The sequence below is a fragment of the Lepidochelys kempii genome, chromosome 10 (genome assembly GCF_965140285.1).
Source record: "Lepidochelys kempii isolate rLepKem1 chromosome 10, rLepKem1.hap1, whole genome shotgun sequence".
NCBI lineage: Eukaryota > Metazoa > Chordata > Testudines > Cheloniidae > Lepidochelys > Lepidochelys kempii.
In genome coordinates, this window is record NC_136389.1 from 54,162,624 (window position 1) to 54,185,006 (window position 22,383).

Sequence of the window (22,383 nt, forward strand, 5' to 3'; positions counted from 1 at the left end):
CCTTACGCCAGTTGCTGGTGTTTCATGCTCAAATATTCCCCACTTACCCAGTTTTGCTGGTGCGATCTGTTATGCACCAATTTTTTTCATACAAAGCTAGCTCAACTGATGCCTGAGAGTATTCAAATACGAGTGTTTGTGTTTTGGTGAGTGCGCAGTGAGCGTGTACTCATGTTGGTAGGTGCAATAAATTGCACAGGCAAAAGTGAGTGGGCAAAATCCAAGGTTGGATCTGGAAATCTGGCCTCAGATGAGAAAGATGCGAGTTCTAGTATCTTTCCCTTCTCCTTACTTCTTCCTACTGGCCATGGATACTTCTTGAAACTGCTTTTCACTGAGATGATCTGGCATTGTTTTGCAATCTTTTGTCGGCTTATTGGCAGCCCTACCCTTCTTAGAGAATAAACAGGTAATCAAAAATATGTTGGGGAAATAAATGGCCAAGATCTGAAACTTGGAGTCTGGATCCCGTGCACTTTCATCTGATCTGATGGGAAACAGTTTGGTGTATCTTCAGTCTAGAGCATTATGAAAAGTACTGAAATAAATAAATTAAAATGTTACGGGCCAAATTTATCCCTCTAACTCCACTGAAGTCATTCCTTTGCATCAGTAAATCTGTCAATAAATTAAAGAACTAACAGTAAATTATCTGAAGAGTTCATTGTATTATCACCTTTCTGTTTATAAGCAATTTGTGAAATTCTCTATTTGAAATTTGCCCTTTTTATTGTAAAAACAGTTTCCTGTTTGAATAGCTTCTTGCAAACAACTTGTTCAAATATTTGATCTTTGAACATTGTTCTGTGTTTGGTTCAGTATATAATACTGTTTCTGTTCTCTGACTGGATTGACTTATGTAACAAATCAATAAACATTTTGAATGTTATAAATAACCGTAGAATTTGAGCATAACAGGTTCTCTCCATGAACTTGTTGGATATTGCTCGAACACTCCTGGAAAGGGAACACAAAATGATGATCATTGTTTATGGCAAATCCCAAAGGAACATAGCCTCCTTGCAGGTCCACTGCCACCCGAATCAGTCCCTTGTGAATGAGGTCAAGTCAGTTAGTGTTTGAATCTGAACTTAAATTACTGGTTGGTTTGCTGCCCACCCCACCTTCTCCTAGGGTGGCGGCCTTTCAGCACGCATGTGTATAGAGTATGTAAAGTATATGTGTGGAGAATACATTTTTTTATGTATACATGTAGGATAATTATATAAAATATTTAATATAAGCCCTTTGGGTCTTGAAAGATGAAAGGTGCTATGAAGCATTGTGTCTTAACGGCAGATATGTTCAAAAGAAAAAGGCCAATAAATGTAAGTCTCATGGGTTGTTTTCCTTTATATTGTAAATATGGAGAACACTGAGCAAAATTAAAATTAACATCCAGAATATAAAGGATCTTCTGGATTTTACACAAATGTTTATCTGGGATATAAGGCTACTCCATCCTCATACCCTTTCTCCCTTTTAAAATACAGATCCTATGATAACTCATTTCCCTGCTATAAAGTTACCCTAGTGGGGACTGGATACATCAGGACCTTGAACAGCACCACTGTGCTAGTCTCTGGTGTATCAGTTGTCCTGAATTATACTTAAAAACAAAAAACCATGGTGGGAGGGCAGAGGAGAGAAGAATGCCCATTATTTAAGTGCATAGCTTTATACACATTTTAAAAATATGTATAGCTTGCCCTATTAACAATCTTAGCAAAAGGGGCTCTTGATTATTAAAAAGAGTCAAATTCTGGTTTGTCTCTGTTAGAAATGTAGTGCATCTAGAATTGGCAGAAGCAAGAATATTTCTGAATTCTTGCTAGGCCCAGCTTCAGTTTCTCTCTCCCTCTGTAAATAGAGGTGTGGCTCCCAAAGGTGCATAGCATCCTTGAGATTGTTGTGCGCAATGTTCTAGCCACGTTGGTCCCAGAATATTAGAGAGAAGGTGGGAGAGGTAATATCTTGTATTGGACCAACTTCTGTTGATGAAAGGGAGACAAGCTTTTCAGTTTACACAGAGCTGCTCTTCTGGTCTGGGAATCTTAATCAGGGTGTCACAGCTAAATACAAAAAGGAAAGGAGGACTTGTGGCACCTTAGAGACTAACCAATTTATCTGAACGTAAGCTTGAAGTGAGCTGTAGCTCACGAAAGCTCATGCTCAAATAAATTGGTTAGTCTCTAAGGTGCCACAAGTACTCCTTTTCTTTTTGAGGATACAGACTAACACGGCTGCTACTCTGAAACCAACAGCTAAATACAACATGGAACAGATTGTTTAGCATAAATCGTTAACACACATTTCAAGGGACCATTCAAGGTGAAGTGGCCCGTAAACACCCCTGCAGTCACAAGGAGGAAAGGAGGGGGGCGGGAAGTAGCTGGAGGGGTGTGTGTGTTAGTGCGTTATAGATTGTTGTAATAAACCATAAATCCAGTGTCTATTCAGTCCATGATTTTTAGTGTCTAGCAAAGTTATGATTTAAGCTCCTAGGCTTGTCTTTTGAACGTGTTGTGCAGATTTCCTTTGAGGATGATGGGTCAGCTATATAGTGATCGCTTTGTGAAAAGTGTTCACCCACAGGTGATATGGTGTTTGTCTATTATCATTTTCCTGTGCAAGTTCATCTGAGAGCATCGGCGCCAACAGTGTGGGTGCTCCGGGGTTGGGGCACCCATGGGTAAAAAATGGTGGGTGCTGAGCACCCACTGGCAGCCACCATATCAGAACCCTGCCCCCCAGTGCCTCCTGCCCGCTGATGGGCCCCACCTATCAGTGCCACCCCTCCCTCCAAGCTGTGTCATGTTATGATGCAGATTTTAAACTTAAAGGAGCAGTTGGTGCTGGAATGTGAATCACTCTGAAATTGAGCAGTGTTTAAATGCAGACTCCTGGATCCAAATCTGCGTGCATGGGTGTGGTACCTGGACAGATCCCAAATCAGAAGAGGCCTATTGTGTTTTTATTTCAACCCAGATTTGGCTGAGATGGCTGTTCTCACAAAGGTTGGGCCCAAGAGAGTGGAAATCTGGAACCAGCTGACCTTGCACAAAGTAGGGCTGAAATCTTTCAAGAGAAGTTTGCAATATTCTGGCACTGTCAGATCCTCACTCGAGCCCCCTAATAGGCCTCATGCCTGAACCTGATCATATTCTGGACACCACCTACTAGGCCTGTCTCAACTAGGAATACCTTCGTACTCCAGAAAAGCTTTTTCAGAAACCTGCACCCAGTATCTTCAGAAATAGATGGCAGAGTACAAGCTGCCTTGATGCCAAACGCTGGAGAATTCTCCACTTGCCAAGTGGAAAGGTATTTAATTTGCATTTATAAACAAATTGCACATATAATTTTTTGCAGAGAATAAAATCATGTGTAATGTACCAAATAATGTATCTTCTCTCCTTTTCCCTTCATCCTGCTCCCCTGACTGCTGCAGAAATAAAGTAAAGCTGTACAAGCTGCAGGTTTTTAACATCCAACTCCAACGTGACTCCAAAAACCCACCATGCTGGATGAGTCCTCGGGGCTCCAGGCTGGTTGGTAGGATAGGCTGAAGAAAGCAATTGTTAATGCCCCTGAGGTATTTATGCCCAACCTGCAGTTAGTAGGGAAAATAACACACCCTGCCATTGCCCTTCTCACACTTAATATAGGATCACTGCTTTTTACAGCAACACACTGTGGAACCAATATGACTGGATTTCATTTTGGAAATATATTCTGCTATTTACATTAATTGGGTGAAATCATGCCCCGTGCAAAGGGAAGCAGAAGCAGTGGGGGAAGGATCTTTCCCTAGAGCACTGAGAGAAGGGACTGGCTAACACAGTGTATAGCACAGCACATTCTCTGCCTCAGCACAAGCTAACGTTCAGTTAATAGCACCAACCTCTGCTTTCCTTCTGGATTTGGCACCTTATTATTGAGGTAGCCACATTACAGGCTAACAGAGGAGGAATGGCATACATTGGCAAATTATGGGAGTTTGTGAAGGTCCTTGTTGCTCTGTTAACAGAGTAAAAGTTTTCATCTTCAAGTAAGATAAGACTCTGGAAAAAACCTTGTGAGTGAAAGACCAGAGAGACAGAAGGAAAGGACACCTGGCAGATGCTAGTCACAACATTCAGGGCTCAATTGGCACCTTGCAGTCTTCCCCAAGTAAGAGGCACTACATAAGTGTGCTGCCCCAGGAGACATGGGAGATAAATTCATGGATAAATTCATGGACTAATGGCCATTAGCCTAGATGGGCAGGGATGGTGTTCCTAGCCTCTGTTTGCCATCCTGGGAATGGGCAACCAGGGGTGGATCACTTGATTACCTGTTCTGTTCATTCCCTCTGAAGCACCTGGCATTGACCACTGTCAGAAGACAGGATACTGGGCTAGATGGGCCCTTGATGTGACCCAGTATGGCCGTTCTTACGTAGGAGACGGTGTGAGAACTTTGAATTGCAATTTAGTCCTTGCTTCCTGGGAGAGGAGAGGTATGCCAGGAAAAGAATGGACACAGCTTACTCTCCCTAATGCATCAGCTCAGCTATACTTTGCCTGTGCATAGATCAACTCAGAACCAAGCCCATATTGCACTAATGGAGGGCACTCAATGCCACAGTGATGGGTGCGGGGTCAGACCCTGAATAGAGTAGGGTAGAATGCCTGTCTCAGTGCTTAGGCAATCTCAGTGCCCCCCAAAGCATCTGCAAAGTGATGGTAAACTGTAGCTTTGTACTCTAGAGAGCATGAATGTACTCTAGTGACCGTAGCCATGAATCAGCAGAGAATGGGTCCAAAATAATTCCTGAGCAGTCTGCATGAGCCTAGGAAATCAAATGTCATTCTTAATGCTTTCTAATGTGTGTCATCCAGACAATGATGTCAATAGGGGAGGGGTTTTCTCCTCTCAGATCTCAATGGGCTGTAAATGTAAGTGGAAATATGTATCTCTAGTGTCTCAAATCCACTCTGTTGCTTCATTGGTGCATACCCACTCTCTCTGTAATATCATATTTAACTCAAATAAGTCAGACATATTGAGGGCAGATAGTAGGTACAAATCTGACAAAAAGCTAATGAGCTCTCCTGTGATTATCACTGAGGACTATGACTCATTAAATCTCATTTCCTGGGAAAGTCCACATAGGGAGAAGAAATTATCTGGAATAAAGGCCTGAAAACCTAATTCAGTCAGATTTATAGGCATTCTTGTTGCCGCTACATAATAATCAGCGCAAACAGCGAAACCTTTTAATGAGATCTTTTGAAATAGTTAATTTTTGGTGGGGAGTTTGCTTCCTCTCACTTTGAAAAGCAGACCCATAGCTGCCCTGCTCTCAAATTAAACTAGGTTTTAAACTAATTTTTGTTTTTTTTCAGTGTTTAAATTTGAACACTTACAAGCGGTGACACATAATATCTGAATGCAAGGGCTAATGTTTTCATTTATATTCTATGTGCTTAAAAATGGGACCAGGCTGTCGTTACCCAGGAAGACATTCCTGTTTGCTCCACAGATATGAGGGTTTCCACTTCTGATCCACTTCTCTCTGTTGTTTTATATTGGCTTGCTTAAGTAAGCGGCATTTCCTCTATAAGAGGCTAATCCAAACCCTACTGAACACCATGGAAAGACTCCCATTGATTTCAATGGGCTTTGGATTGGCCTCTACTACAGTAATTCCATAAAGGGTTTTGCGTATTCATATGGCCTCTCTGAAGAGATCATGCTGGGATGTGGAGAGGCAGCTTGCATCTCTGTTCTCAACCTCCCCGCTACAGAGTGTGCAAGCTGTGGCTGGAAGGTGAGAGACAGATCTAGTTCTGTTCCAGCAGTCAGTAAATAGATTGCCATGGCTGCCTGCCCTGAATGCAGAAGTTGCCAGATAGTTGAGCCTTGCTGGACGTGCGGCTGGACTAAGCTGTTACTGAATCTAGAGGTCACCATAAAAGGAATGTGATCTGGGGACTCCAGTAATCAGCCTTGTTTGTCTTAGGAGATCCTGGACATCTGAGAGACCTAAACTCTGGCTGAAATAAGCCCTATTTTTTAATTGTTTGAACTTGGGATAAATCTTTTGCCCTGGGCCTAGCCTGCTGCCAAAGAAGCCCTGTCTGAGCCGTGTGTTTTCACTTTACTAACTCAGTCCTTGCTGGACTCTAGCTGTGAGGAACCCTTTTTCCTAACCTTTTTCAATGCTCAGGTCTTCACATAGGCCCTGATTCTGCCATTGAAGTTGGGCCCATCCACATGCTATTAATGGCAGGATAAGGGCCTTCTATTGATTATTTTATACTCTTAAGGCTGGGTGTTGGTCATTATACCCAACTGTTGTACACTGGACCTGTCATGCCGAAGTATTAAAGGGTTTATTTGCAGCTGTCAACTTTTATTTAAACATCTGATCTCATTGTGGGGTTCAACTTGAGAGGTGCCCATTTTAAGACATAATACAGTACTTCTCTCTTTTTCTACCAAGAATTTCCAAAGGAGCATCCAGTCAGATCAATAATGGAGATTTATTGTTTAGAGAGAGCTTTCTTGGTTTTGTTTGTATGCTAGATAAGTAGAAAAGTATATTTGTAAGAAGTGAATCTATATTAAATGTAAAGGTGTATTAAAGAAAGGTGTATTCTGTGTCCTCTGCAGTTATGCTTTCAGTCAGGATAGGAATATTTCAGAGTGTCAGGTTATGACTTAAGATGACATTGTAGTAGGTAAAAGAAGGATCACAGAGCTGAACAATTCTGACTCCATGCTGTTTGGAAATGTAATTCATATGAACCAGGCTAGGCTATGTGATGTGCTAGGAGACCTACTATATTGCAAAGTGCATATCTGGGGAAAGAATGTGAAATAAAATTAGTGTCTGGTCCCTTTCTCCCATACATACACTGCATAGAAATCATTAATTTGTACCACGCTATTATAAAAGGTGAAACTTACCACCATGCTCAAGTCCACAGAAGGTTCCTAAAGTAGCAGAACCTCTGGTACCATAGCAGATGCAGCAAGACCCTAAAGTTGGGTCAAGGGAGAGTCAGGGGTTTGTGGTCAGTGGTAGTGAGTAAGTTGACCTAAACCCCATGTTGGGAGTGCACAGGATTTTCAACTCTTTATTTGAGCCAAGAGATGGAGTAGATGCTCCAAAGATGCTACAGGGCTGCCCTAACATGAAGATGGTGTTCCAGCCCGCCCAGAACTTACATAACTCATTGGCTGGTAACTTCAACTGAACTCAAAATCATTAAGGGAAGACAGAAATTACTATTGCCACATGTCTACTGCATCTCTGTGTTTAAAAAAACAAACCACCCCAAACTTTCCTCATTACTGAGGAATTTTAGAGATCCTTCACTTACTGTGTGGTTTCTTAGATGTACATGAATTCTTTATTACAACTTTATCTACAGATAACCAAGAGATGTTTATGTTCTTGAGAGATGTCGTGTATGTGTGTATATGTGTTTCTCTTGATTCTTGCCACTTGGATGGTAGAAAGAAGCAGGAGTAGTCAAGAGAAAATAGTCATGAATTTAAAGAGAAATAAAATTTTTTCACTATTAAAATATAAATATATTAGCCCTCCATGGCGTGATCATCCAGTTAATTCAAATTGTGTTATATTGTCATGGAATGGGAAGCTGGAATTAATTGGACATTAAAGTGGCGAACGGGCACGTTCAGCTCCGTTTGATATCACTAACTTGGATTAGGAATGAAGCCAAACTCAACAGCTGTGGCATGGATGTATAGACAGGCTTTTGAACACTCCAGAGTTTATGGGGAGGTGTTCGGAGCTGAACTTCTAGATCAGGCTGTTATAAAGTGAAGGGCTATTTGTAAAACACATCTAAGTCTCTTGGCATCAGAATCTGGGATTTCAGTTTAATTCCTATCCCTTCAGTCTAGGGCTAACAAGATACAAATAGGATTAGAACTTGGACACATTAACAAGTACATTTTCAGTGAGAACTGTTTTTCCTCAAAAACAGATGGGCTCTAAATATTTTGCTATCTGATTTGTAGGTGCAATTGAATCATTAGACTTCTACATCCAGTCATCTGTACTCTGCAGCAGCAATCCCCAGTCTCCTTTGATTCTAGTCTAGAAGATCCTTCAACGCGTTTACTTGGGTTCTGCAGTATCTGAGAGGGAGGGTGGGCTCTCCTTATTTGCTGGGCAGTTCCAGGTATTGCAACCTACAGCTACGTAATTGGGCATATTGGCTAGATACTGAGGAAGAAAGCTTGATAGTTCTAAAAAGACAGTTGATGGGAGCGCATGTTGCTGAAAAACAGACTTGGATATTTAATTTGAAAGCATATTTACTCTTGTGAATAGGCAAGGAGTGGGGGAAAAGATTCTGAAAAAAAAAAGGCAACACTTCTTTGGGAAATAAGTGCTTAAAATTTCAGTGTGGTTTTCTTTGGGATTTGGTGCCATGAGTCAGTACTTTATAATGACAAGGGAACACCTACACCATGAACAGAGAAAAGCTACAGGTAAATACAGACTCACAGATGTAGGAAACAAAGGTGCTAGAGAGCACAAGTAAATATAGGTGATTGTACTGATGAGTCACTGGTGAAGATACTCCTCTGCATTATTCAACAATACAGAGTCTTTCCTCTCTGTTAAGGAAGTCTCACCAGCAACACCGGTAGAGCTCCCTGACACATCTGTGAATTAACAATAGTGTGTGGCAAATTTGGGGTGCAGCTCAAAAGTAGGTGCGATACAAGGAAAGCTTACAAAATAACCTTTGAGTTTTGCAGTAGGAAACACAGCTTGATGATGGAGCAAGACTGATGTTATAAAGATATTTTTTTTTAACTTAATGTAATTCAAGAAGCTATGCACCATTATCTTGCTGCTTGCTGAAGGAGGGTTGTATTGATCCTACCTTTCTAGATGCTCATATGATACTCCCTGCCTAAAGTGATTCTTTGTCTAATCCAGAGAAGTCAAAATGTTAAAATTTTAAACAGTTTTGTCATATTGTGTCAAATATGGCAGTGATAAAATATAGAGGAAACAGTACTTGTAATTTCTACATTACATACCTTAAATTAATTCAGATGCAGTTATAAGTCTAAACGCACTATTGTCTGAGAAGAAGAAGCAAGGTCCAAAAGTCTACCATTAATTTTAGGGATGCAGTGTAGGAAAAACAGCAATCTGGGCAATGGGCTTGTGTACATGAGAAAGTTGCATCAATTTAATTAAAGGTCTGATTTTAGTCCAGTTTAGTTAAACCTGTACAAAAGGTTGTGTGGATGCTCTCTCTTATTTCAGTTTGAATCAGGCATATTTCAGTTTAGCATAAGTTGATTGGGAACAGAGTTAAACTGCAATAAGCCACACTAAAACCAAAATAAGCATCCACACAGGTGTTTGCACTTTTTTCACTGAATTGGTTTAAAAACTGATTTAAATTAAATCAGTGTAAGGTCTACAATATAAGTTTGCCTTATTTGCTGAAAATGGGAGGTTGAAGGTCCTGGAATAGAATGAACTGACTTTCCATGATAATCATAGAATATCAAGGTTGGAAGGAACCTCAGGAGGTCATCTAGTCCAACCCCCTGCTCAGAGCAGGACCAATCCCCAATTAAATGATCCTAGCCAGGGCTTTGTCAAGCCTGACCTTAAAAACCTCTAAGGAAGGTGATTCCACCACCTCCCTAGGTAACCCATTCCAGTGCTGCACCATCCTCCTAGTGAAAAAGTTTTTCCTAATATCCAACCTAACCCCCCACCACTGCAACTTGAGACCATTGCTCCTTGTTCTGTCATCTGCCACCACTGAGAACAGTCTAGATCCATGCTCTTTGGAACCCCCTTTCAGGAAGTTGATAGCAGCTATCAAATCCCCCCTCATTCTTCTCTTCCGCAGACTAAACAATCCCAGTTCCCTGAGCCTCTCCTCATAAGTCATGTGCTCCAGCCCCCTAATCATTTTGGTGCCCTCTGCTGGACACTTTCCAATTTTTTCACATCCTTCTTGTAGTGTGGGGCCCAAAACTGGACACAGTACTCCAGATGAGGCCTCACCAATGCTGAATAGAGTGGAACGACCACATCCCTCGATCTGCTGGCAATGCTCCTACTTATAGAGGCCAAATGCCATTGGCCTTCTTGGCAACAAGGGCACACTTGTTGGAGAAGCTAAGATACTTGGGCAATGTCTACACTAGAGAGCTTACAGCAGTGCAGCTTCACTGATGCAACTGTGCCGCTGTAAGCTCTCTCGTATAGCTGCTCTAAACCGATGGGAAAGAGGTCTCCCGTCGACTTAATTAATCCACCCCCAACAAGCAGCGGTAGCTATGTCGGCAGGAGAAGCTGTCCAAACCAGTGCTTATGTTTGTGTAGCTTACGCCGCTCTGGGGGGTGGTTTAGTCACATCCCTAAGTGCCAAAAGTTATACCGACATTAGTGGTAGTGTAGACATAGCCTCAGAGTTTGTCTGAGCTGCTCTTATATCCATGGAGGGGGAGAGAAGGCCTTGCTCTGACTCATAACAAAGTGTTGAGCATGCTGGCAAAAGGGGAGAAGCCAGGAGCTCTTTAATATATACGCACCACATTCCGGTAGAAAGAGAACAGGGAAGGCAGCAGAAGAGGGGGGCCAGTGGGCAGGCGTTTAGGTAGGAGAGTGCGGAGAAATCTCTACGGATTAATCCTCCAGGTGATCGCTTTGAGAATGCAAATGCCAGCGGTATATTGGCAAGTGAAGGGGGTACTCTTTCATTTTGGGTTTATCTTTGGGGTATGTCATTTAGATTTTACACGCTACATTTTTGGGGGGCAGTTGTTGTGGTATTTATTGTAAACATTTGGATTTTGTTTTTAAAAACCCTGTTGTCTCTTACCGTGGCCTTTTGTGCCCAATCTTCTGTGCTGGGTAGGGGCATCTTTATCTTCTGCAGTGGCAGTGTTATAGCATGCATCTGAGAGCTTGGGAATCATAGAATATCAGGGTTGGAAGGGACCTCAGGAGGTCATCTAGTCCAACCCCCTGCTCAAAGCAGGACCAATCCCCAATTAAATCATCCCAGCCACGGCTTTGTCAAGCCTGACCTTAAAAACTTCTAAGGAAGGAGATTCTACCACCTCCCTAGGTAACCCATTCCAGTGTTTCACCACCCTCCTAGTGAAAAAGTTTTTCCTAATATCCAACCTAAACCTCCCCCGCTGCAACTTGAGACCTTTACTCCTTGTCCTGTCCTCTTCTACCACTGAGAATAGTCTAGAACCATCCTCTCTGGAACCACCTCTCAGGTAGTTGAAAGCAGCTATCAAATCCCCCCTCATTCTTCTCTTCTGCAGACTAAACAATCCCAGTTCCCTCAGCCTCTCCTCATAAGTCATGTGTTCCAGACCCCTAATCATTTTTGTTGCCCTTCGCTGGACTCTCTCCAATTTATCCACATCCTTCTTGTAGTGTGGGGCCCAAAACTGGACACAGTAGTCCAGATGAGGCCTCACCAATGTCGAATAGAGGGGGACGATCACGCCCCTCGATCTGCTCGCTATGCCACTACTTATACATCTCAAAATGTCATTGGCCTTCTTGGCAACAAGGGCACACTGCTGACTCATATCCAGCTTCTCGTCCACTGTCACCCCTAGGTCCTTTTCCGCAGAACTGCTGCGTAGCCATTCGGTCTCTAGTCTGCAGCGGTGCATTGGGTTCTTCCATCCTAAGTGCAGGACCCTGCACTTATCCTTATTGAACCTCATCCGATTTCTTTTGGCCCAATCCTCCAATTTGTCTAGGTCCCTCTGTATCCTATCCCTGCCCTCCAGCGTATCTACCACTCCTCCTAGTTTAGTATCATCCGCAAATTTGCTGAGAGTGCAATCCACACCATCCTCCAGATCATTTATGAAGATATTGAACAAAACCGGTCCCAGGACCGACCCCTGGGGCACTCCACTTGACACCGGCTGCCAACTAGACATGGAGCCATTGATCACTACCCGTTGAGCCCGACAATCTAGCCAACTTTCTACCCTTATAGTGTATTCATCCAGCCCATACTTCTTTAACTTGATGACAAGAATACTGTGGGAGACCGTGTCAAAAGCTTTGCTAAAGTCAAGAAACAATACATCCACTGCTTTCCCTTCATCCACAGAACCAGTAATCTCATCATAGAAGGCGATTAGATTAGTCAGGCATGACCTTCCCTTGGTGAATCCATGTTGACTGTTCCTGATCACTTTCCTTTCATGTAAGTGCTTCAGGATTGATTCTTTGAGGACCTGCTCCATGATTTTTCCGGGGACTGAGGTGAGGCTGACTGGCCTGTAGTTCCCAGGATCCTCCTTCTTCCCCTTTTTTAAAGATTGGCACTACATTAGCCTTTTTCCAGTCATCCGGGACTTCCCCCGTTCGCCACGAGTTTTCAAAGATAAGAAACTTTGAAGGAGAAGGAGAAACTGCAAGTACTTGGGAGGGGAAAAATGTGCAGTGTCATCTTACTGAACAGAAGACTCGTTGGGAATATCGACATTGCAATTAGACCCCTGCTAGCTCGTGCCAGCACACTTGGGCTTGGACTAAGGGGCTGTGTAATTGCGATATAGAAGTTCAGGCTCAGATTGCAGCCTGAGCTCTGGGACCCTCCCACCTTGCGGGGTCCTAGAGCCTGGGCTCCAGCCTGAGCCTGAACATCTGCATTGCAATTAAATAGCCTGTTACCCCATGCTCTGTGGGCCCGAGTCAAAAGGCGCTGGAAAGCCATGGGTTTTTAATTGCAGCGTACACATACCTTTCAGGGCCTGTTCTCTATGGTGCTCCTCCCAAAGGCCTCTGTGGATCTGTTCTAAAGTGCTCGGATACTACTGTGATGAGAGTGACATAAATGCCTAGATAAATTGATTAACTCTGTGAGGTGTGTGCGTAACTCCATTTAATGCACGCATCAAATTGATACTAGATCCCTTAAGGCCAATTCACTGCCTCATTAGAAGCCAGTGAAATTCCTTCAGCATCAAGTAATACGTTTGGATGTGCTGGCTTTGGCAAATACTCTAAATTCTGTGCTAAAGATGGAGTTCTAAGGGATTCCTGGCAAACCGTGAATTAGAATAGTGCAACCAGAAAGTGAGGGAAGCATGAAGAAGCATTTTAGCCCTGTGCAAGAGTGATGTTGGGCAAAGCCTGAAGAACATGTGCTGGAAGGAAAGGGGGCTTTGACATTTTACTTAGACTTGAAACCCTTCAGATTAGCGGATTACCTAACACTTCCTAGTAGTTCAGACACCACAGCAGGGATAAATCAACAACTAACCAACCAAGTCCAATTATTCGATTTACTTAAACAATCACTCTATAGTAAAAGAACAGGGGATCTTTCCCTCTACATACCAAGCCAGTCTGTCTGTCCTCCTCTCAGTCTCACGTTATGCAGGAAGATTAGCCTTCTGGCAAAGTGATAATGTAATTACCAATGTCCAATTTTTCAAATCAAAAGAGTGCTAGAAGTCTGCTCTGGGGCGCTGTTTTCTTTCAAAGACTTTAATGAGGAGGGACAGCCAATTATTATTATTTATTTCACTAATTAACCAGATAATCATTCACTGTGAAACTCTTCTGTGTTAGAAATATGTTCCTTCTACCCTTTGTTTAACACAGAGTTTCCTTTTATTAAATTGAACCATTGTATGATATCCTTTATTAACCGGGGGTAAGTGGGGCTTTTTTAAAAAGAGATAATTTCTGAGCTGTGAAGATAATGCAACAAGAAGCAGGAGTCCATAAAAACATCACCTTTCAGTCTCTGAAGACATAATGCTTTATGATAACCATAAAACAATTTATTGCAAAATAAATTGCTGTCCTATTCAAATCCTTAAATGTAGTACAGTGGATGTCACTGAAGACATACAGCTATTTTTTCCAATGCTGAGATATATTTTATCATAATTTGTGGGGTAGGTGACAACCTTGTACACATGATTGCCTTTTCCTGCTTAGTTAGTTTGCCAAGGTCAGAGTCCTTTGGCCTTTTATGGATGTAGAACTATTAGGAAATAAGCAAGATAACTGAATAGCATCAAAAAGAAAACTCCTTGTTTCTTGACTTACGAATTATATATTTGTAAAGATTTTCCCAGTGTTCATGTACATGGACTTGCTGAAGAATTATTGATACTGTTTTGTAAGCACTTTCAGCACGTCCTTTCCCTTTACAAAAAGGGCAGCTAGCACTGATTTTCCTGGATTTTTCTTTAAATGTCATTTCACTGTTTTATACTTTTTATCTAACAGCATATTGTTTTGGACCTGCTGCTATCAGAACAACCAATGACATTGGAGAGTGACATGGAAATGCAATGCTGACTACAGCGATGGTCAAATCCTAGAAGTCTTCATTCAGGTAAGTGCTCCAAATTCAAGTCTAAACTATTCAGACATCTTCTGGTCTGTTCTACTGGAGGACACCTTACAGCGGGCATTCCTGTGGGATTTCTGCAACCTCGTATCTCCTTTTGGGTTTTGAACATAATATAAGAACTGTCTTTCTTGTGGCATTTTGGTCCTTCCAATTCTGGGTCAACTGAGGGAAGTGCCAAGATATGAAAATAAAAGAGCCAAATGCTAGCAAAGGTGACTCAGTGGTGACCTCTTGGAAAAATAAAAAAGGCTATCCTAGTCAATTTGTTTAAATATATGAAAAATATGGTGACTCTTTGATTTAATAAGAGAGTCCCCCAAGCTGAAACCATTAAAAAGCCAGAGAAGGTCTGGATAATACCATGAAAAGATGAGAAAAAATGGTGGTTGAAGTGCTCATAAGAATTCATATATAATTGTGAAGGAAAATGTAAAAGCTTATGTAAATATATAAAATAGATTCTTGAATTATCCAGAATGTGAAGGAAATGATGCCAGTCACGGTTAAACTTTACTATATGTAGTGAAGTGGTAGGATTTTTAGAAGGAAGTTTAGTGCTTTTGGAAAACACTCCTTTATCAGCACAGCATAAAACTGAATTTCCGTGCTAGTGATGATGTGCAACTCTCACCATGTCCTGAAGTTTGTCTGGCATAAGCATCTGCAGGCTTATCTGAACTATCCAAATCTCTTGAGCATCTAGGGTGAGGGCTCTTTTTTCTTCATGTCATTAACACTATTAATATTCCCATCCAAGATCATTCTTTTGGGCACTGATTAGGAGCTATGATGCATTCTGCAATAGGGGTCTGGTCCTGTGTGTTACTCGGAACCCACAGTTGCCATTAAAGAAAAGAAGTTGAGAGCACTTCACACCTTGCAAATAGTGCTTACCTTCTCAGAGAATTGGGCCCTAAGAATTGTCCAGGAGTTTGTCTGCTCACAGTAAGTTCTATTTCCCTTTATATATTGGATAAAATAGTGGGCACAATTCTGTTCCCATCAAATCAATACCGATTTTGACAAGGTTTTCAGAGGGTCTCCTTAGACCCCAGTCCTGCCATGGCCTGTATGTACACACAAGGTTCTGCTCCCATGGAACTCGCTGCAGGATAGGAACAATTGTCTTCCCTTAGTGTGTAACTTGTCATCGGTCACATTTCATTTTATGGATCCGTTTACAAAAGGTTAATAAATTATCAGCAAGTGTTATAAGCATGTTAGACACACATTAAGTAATATAGATGGTAATTAGCACATTGGTAGAAGGTGTTATAGATTGTTGTAAGCAACCTATTTACCTTTTGGGCTCTCTAACAATTAGTTGACCATTTATTAATACACCTAGCAATCATTTATTAACCCTACATGGACTATATATAAATGTACACTTAATATAAGGCATCACCTTCTCATCTTGTCCATGTCTCTTGCCATGTTCACACTCTATTTTTCATGAAGTACTTTCCACACCAGGAAAATGAAATGTTTATTGGGGGTGGTGTGTGAAAAATTGTGGCTCCTGCTATTTTTTGCTTCATTATTTTCCCTGTTGTTGCTCATTGCTGGTTGGCAGTTTATTTTAGATTTTTACAAATTGTAAAAGCAGCAGCAGCATTTGGCTTTTGGATTCAATAGATGCATATATTTTAATCTAAATGACAATATTTAGCAACAAAATTGCTTCATTTTAACTTCACTGCATTTCTTCATGTGTGGGAACTATAATTTAAAAATAATAAATGCAACAAGATGAATATATAGCTTCCATTAATTCCAAATACTGCTTATTTTCAGCACTTTTTAATTATTGGAGTGTACTCCTCAGTATATTTAATTGGAGTGGAACAATCATTCAAATTTCAGACCATTTGCAATTACCAATTTATCTGCTGCTTTCCATCCAAATTACTGAACTTCAAAATAACATTGCATTTTGAGTACTTTTTTTTTTCCTGACTGGTAGAAAACACTGAATTAGTTGAGTAAGAATGTCTCAGAAGCTGGTGGTGTTGTAAACACTGGCATCTTATATGAATTATTAAACCACAAAAGCTACATTGAAATAACGTTACAGAGCTGACATAAACCCAAGGATATTCAATGGTAAGCCTGAGATTCTGTCCTTAATTGCTGCCTGTTGTGCCTATCTATTTCACCATGGATCTGGATACCATGATCTGAACCATGGGATTGAATCTCTGTAGAGAGAGTTTTCTTGAAGTGCAATGGGGAGTTGGTAGAAGATGACAGACCAGATCCTCAGCTGATGTAAATTGTCAAAGCACCATTGACTTTAACTAACTGAGTTGTGACGATATATACAAGTTAAGGATCTGACCCCGAATTTTAAGCCTCCCCTCAGACTGTGATGGCTTTTATGTATGTTAATGCGAACTGGATGAGTTTCCTTCTTTATTGTTTTTTAACATAATTAAGAATTGATGGGAGACGACTCAGATCTTTTGGAGTCATCTTGGCAGTGTGCTCTTTATAGATGACTGCTGGAAAAGAGAGACAAGGTGGGTGAGGTAATCTCTCTCTCTCTCTCTCTTTTTTTTTTTTTTTTTATTGGACCAACTTCTGTTGGTGAGAGAGAAGCTTTTGAGCATACACAGAGCTCTTCTTCAGGTCAGAGAAACTTACTCAGAGTGTCACAGCTAAATACAAGGTGAAACAGTTTGTTTAGCATAAGTAGTTAACACACATTTCAAGGGACTATTCAAGGCGAAATGGCCCATAAAGTCATAGAGTGGCTGGGAGGGGAGGTTGTTAGTCAGTTATAGATTGTTGTAATAGGCCATAGATCCAGTGTGTCTATTCAGCCAAGATTTTTATTGTCTAGCAAAATTATGAAATTAAGTTCCCAGGCTCATTGCTATTGGGGCATTTAGTGCATTGGATGAGGTACACCGCATGTTGAGAGGCATGTGTAGGACCCATGGATCTCGAAAGGTGTGTTGGGGGGGATGTTGATCATTGCAGCAGTGGAGATATGTCTGCAGGTTTGGCATCTGTTGTTCTGTCAGGTTCTGGTGCTGCTTTGTATTTCTGCGTCCTGGTCTGTGACGAGGTTGCTTCTGATGATGAGCTTGAAGAGGTCGAGGAGTTGTTTGTTTGAAGGCCAGAAGAGGGGGTTGAGGAAAGATTTCTTTTAGGATGAATAGCAATTCTGGTGGTGAAACCATACAGTCACTACAGTCTTGAATGAACTTGCCCAGGAAAATGATAAAAGACAAAAACACCCTATCACCTGTGAGTAAACACTTTTCACAAAGCAGTCACTCTAGATCTGACCTATTAGTCCTCAACCTCAAAGGAAACCTGCACAGCACATTCAAAAGACGAGCCTGGGGGCTTAAAAACATAACTTTGCTGGACACTAAAAATCATGGACTGAACAAAGACGCTGGATTTATGGTTTATTACAACAATCTGTAACTCACTAGCACCCTCCCCAGGGGCTTCCTCTCCCTCCTTTCTTTCCTCCCTGTATCTGAAGGGGTGTTAATAGACCACTTCACCTTGAAATATGTGTTAACTGCTTATGCTGAACAATCTGTTCCATCTTGCATTTAGCTCTCCCAGCGCTGTAAAAAAATCACCCCCACAAGGGGAGTAGCTACCAGCACTGGGAGCGCAATCTACACTGTCTCTTTACAGTGCTGAAAGTTGCATTACTCAGGGGGGTGTTTACAGAGCTGAAACTTTCAGCTCAGTGAGAAAAGTGGCAGTGTAGACAAGGCCTGAGTTAAGAGCTCTGGGGAGCTTGAAAGCTTGTCTTTCTCTCCTGGGCCCAAGTTGGTCCCATAAAAGATATTGACTCACCCATGTTATCTCTCTCTAATATCCTGGAAGCAACACAGTGATAACCGTAGGTACTGACTTTATGGCTGCTCCAAGGTGAGAGTTGTGCCTTGGGGGAAGGGGTGGAGTGGAGGCAGGGTCTGGGTGTGGTCTTGGGGGAAGCCATTCACCTAGAACCTAGGCCACTGTGAGGAACCTAGAACACTCTGACATACTGTGATGTCTTGTAAGGGACTGTGCAAATCAACCCTACTCTTTTTTACTTCATAGTCCAAAAAAAAAAAAAAGTTACCTATTGATTCCATTCAGTAATTGGATTTTACAGCAGAAAAATTTTGACTGTTAATTCTTGGGCTAGTGATCCTTCAGAAGACCAGTTAAAGGATTTTAAAGTTGTCTGCTGGATTTACATTAGGGTGACTTTCTGCTACCTCCTACAGGGTTTAGGGCATCCAGATACTGCATTTCTATTAATAAACCTACAGGGACACTTATCTTAGGTAGGTCTCCACTGTATTTTCCCAATTAGTCTGCAAAAAAGAATCATAGACTTCAATCACAGGCTTCACTCACAGTTCAATCAGTCACAACTGCTTCAGTAGGGCAGGGAAAAATAGTCTTGTGTCAAAGTCCGCGTGTGTCTGCATCTCTGGGAGTTAGGGTGCTTCTTTCCTTTGCTAGTGCAAGAGGGGGCACTTGAGTGGGAAAAGGAGGTGGATTACTTACCTATGAGTGGTCATTACTTTTGAATCCCTTCACTGACTCTCCCACAAGTTTTCTCCAAGTTTGGGTTTCTCATCCTTGACTATAAAGCTCTGTACAGCTCTGCTGCTTCTTCCTCATCTCATTCCCTTCACTTTTCCCATGCTGCCTACCCCAAGTCTCCTTCTCTTCTCTGTGCTGACTTCTTGGTCTGTGATAGGATTCCTTTCTGTTCCAGATGATTGGTTTGTCTTCATTCAAATCCCTCCTGTAAAACAAGTGTCGGCTACAAAGCCAGCCAATGCTAATCTATCACAGGACCTTTCAGAAAGAAGTATCTTTACCCATTTGAGACTGAACTATCCAATCCAAAACTACCTGGGGCATTGTTTCAGAACTGTACTGTGTACAGTTTAGGTTGTAACTCCATGTCTTCCCCGTCTGTATGGTGCTGAACACCACTGATGGTAATCAATAAATAGATGAATAATGAGCCAAACCCTGAGGTTCTCACTCAGTTTCTGTTCAAGTCACTATGAGATTTCCTTGATTAAAGACTTATTAAAGCTCTTCAGGATTTGGCCTAACAATAATAAGTAGAACATAGTAGGGCCAACCCCCATCCTTGGACACATGCAATAAATATTTGGGCAAAGAAAACCCAGCCAGGGTATATCTATTAATTCTCTCTTAACCCAATGTACCACAGAGAGTTTTCCTTCATGTTCTGCAATTTTCCATCCCTAACAACTAGGTGAATGGGATCATTTAGTCTATAAGGATGCTTTTTCAGTGCTGATGTCTGTGGTGACATCCATAAGGACTTCCAAGACTGGCAGGTGGTATGCAGTATTTCAAATGAGTGGTGGGCCAAACTCAAAACGTTCAGTCTAAACGCTCAAAAGTTGAGCTGATCCATCCAAACTATCTCAACTTAAACCAAAACTCAGCAGCTGCCCCAGACAAAGAACATTGATAGAAAACAGCAACACTAGCCACCTTGCTGACTTTTCAGGTGAAGGAGAATTTCATTCCTTCTCTACACATAGGTCATTTGATAACTTGAGTATAGATCAAGGGGATGAGAATGTCATCCTAGCCCTATCAACAAATGTGGTGTATTTTTTTAAAATGAACCCATATTGTAGATACAAAGCTCTGATTCTGCAAACATGTATGCACATGCTTAACTTTAAGCTCCAGTGTAAAGGTCTATAAAGTTAAGCATGTGCATGCTTGCAGGATATGAGCCTTACAGCAGACAAATGTTTTGGAAACTAAGAATAGTCAAAACAGAATTTTATAACTAAACAAACTGCCACTATTCATCTCTTCTCCCCCCCCCCCCCGTTTCCTCCTCCCCCCCAAAAAAGTTTCAGGCTAAAGTCTTACTCATCAACTTTCAATCTAGCTCACATATTTATGACCCAATTGTAGCCCCCTGAATATAGGAATTTATAATACACATGCTGAAAGTCCTTTACCCTGTAAAGTGAGTGCTATTCTAGTACTAAACAGTAAGTTCATCAATAGGATTAATGCTGTGGTTGTGGAGGAGATACAGAAGTAAGAGCTGTAATGATTTACAGTTTGAAGTCACAGTTGATATGAGAATAAACATTGAATCAGTTCCTTCCTATATGTTCCCGTTCCATTAGAATAACTACAGTAGGTGACATTTTTCACATTTTAATTGGTGTTTTGCTGATTTTATCAGAATTTCTGCTGATCAAAGCGAATTGGCTATTTATTTATTTTGCAATGAAGCTAACTATTCAGTGCAAGTTTAATGTACTGTAATGAATTTTGAACATCCTCCTAGTCCGATTACAAAGTGTGTGAATCAAGACTTTCTCTTTCTGTCGTTCTTGTAAGAATTGAAATAATTACCTTCCCTCCACCGACTCAAGTAGTTAACATTTAATATAAGTGACATTTTTCTTTAAAAGGTTTCAGTGCATGTTTTGTATTAATCCTTACAAATTAGTAATGGAAATAATTCTGTCTCGTGTTCCCTACACACACGCACAGAGCCTGCTTCACCCAATCCCACCTGCATTGCTTTAGACTTATGGCAAGTATCTTAATTATTAGTTGATTTCAGTAGTTTACAGAACAATACGTTTTATGCTATTTACACTTCAGTGGGTTTGGTTTAATTAGCTTCTTTATATGGATAAATAACATAATATAAATCACACTGGGTTTTAAAATATTAATGATGCATTTTATGTCATAATTTCCTACCAATCATGACATTCCATAAATCCACATCACTGGTGTAAAGAGAAGAAGGAAAGTTTTCAGAATCTGCTAAAAGACTAAGTAGAAATAATTATCTGACACATTTTGATATACTTCTGTACTTAGTCCCAGATTCACAAAAGAACTTAAGCATGCATTTAAGTGCTGTAGTGACTAGGAAAACTTTCCTGAATCAGGGCCTTTGTCTCTGTGGTTTAATAGCTTGTTATAAAGAATTTGGTACTGCTTTATTTTTCCGGGACTCCAGTACTTGGGTTGCCAACTAATTTTTACTCACTAGAACATTCAGAATACTGCATCTGTACGTGTTCAGACTTTGAGTTGAACTAAGACTGGTTCAAACATGGCTGGAGCTCCATGTGAAAATGTGTGGTTGGTACCTAGGATTCAATCTCTTGGCGTTTCTAGCAATAACGACAATACAATGCAAAAAGATCTGAATCAAATTCGGCCCTGTTCTCACCTTGGAACACACATGTGCAATTCCCAGTAGAGGCAAAGGAGCTGAAGTAAGTTTTGAGCCAGTGTGTAGCTTTTGTATGTAAATATCTAGGTTCTTTCCGGGAGGAGCTGTGAGGAATTGGATTATTTTGTTTTTCCTTAATGCACTTTCACTACAGAATTTCGGAAACAACTTGCAATGAAACTTAATTTTTCACTAGGTCGTGTGGGGGTCAATTTTCAAATGCTGGGCACTGTAATTATGTTTTAGCCATACACAAGGAGCAGCAACTGTGTAAATTCAGTTTGTAGAAACACTATTTTAGATTAAAAGCTCTGAAGAGGAGGAGTAAATATTAAATCTCTGTGAGAGTGTGTTGTGTTTGTGGTGTATGTGTGTGTTTCTCTTCTGACAGTGTACTAAAATAAAAACAGTGGCTGCTTGTCTCTGTAAAACTGGATTTAAAGGTGCAGTGCTTTAGTTACACAGCTAAATACTCCACAGATCAATTTCCAATCTGAATTTGGATGTGTAGATCAGTATTTAGGTGCATAAAATGGTCTTTTTAATGTGTCTGTCAGTTTGAGTGCCCAAATGAGGGCTGTCAACATCTTCTGAATGCATCAAAATAAGAGAACTGAGTGAATAGTCTGGTTTCAGAGTCTAAATTATTATTTAGAGTGGGGTAATAACTCTGGTCATGACCTTTCTTGATAAAATCTGGCCTATGTTAGAAATGTATTG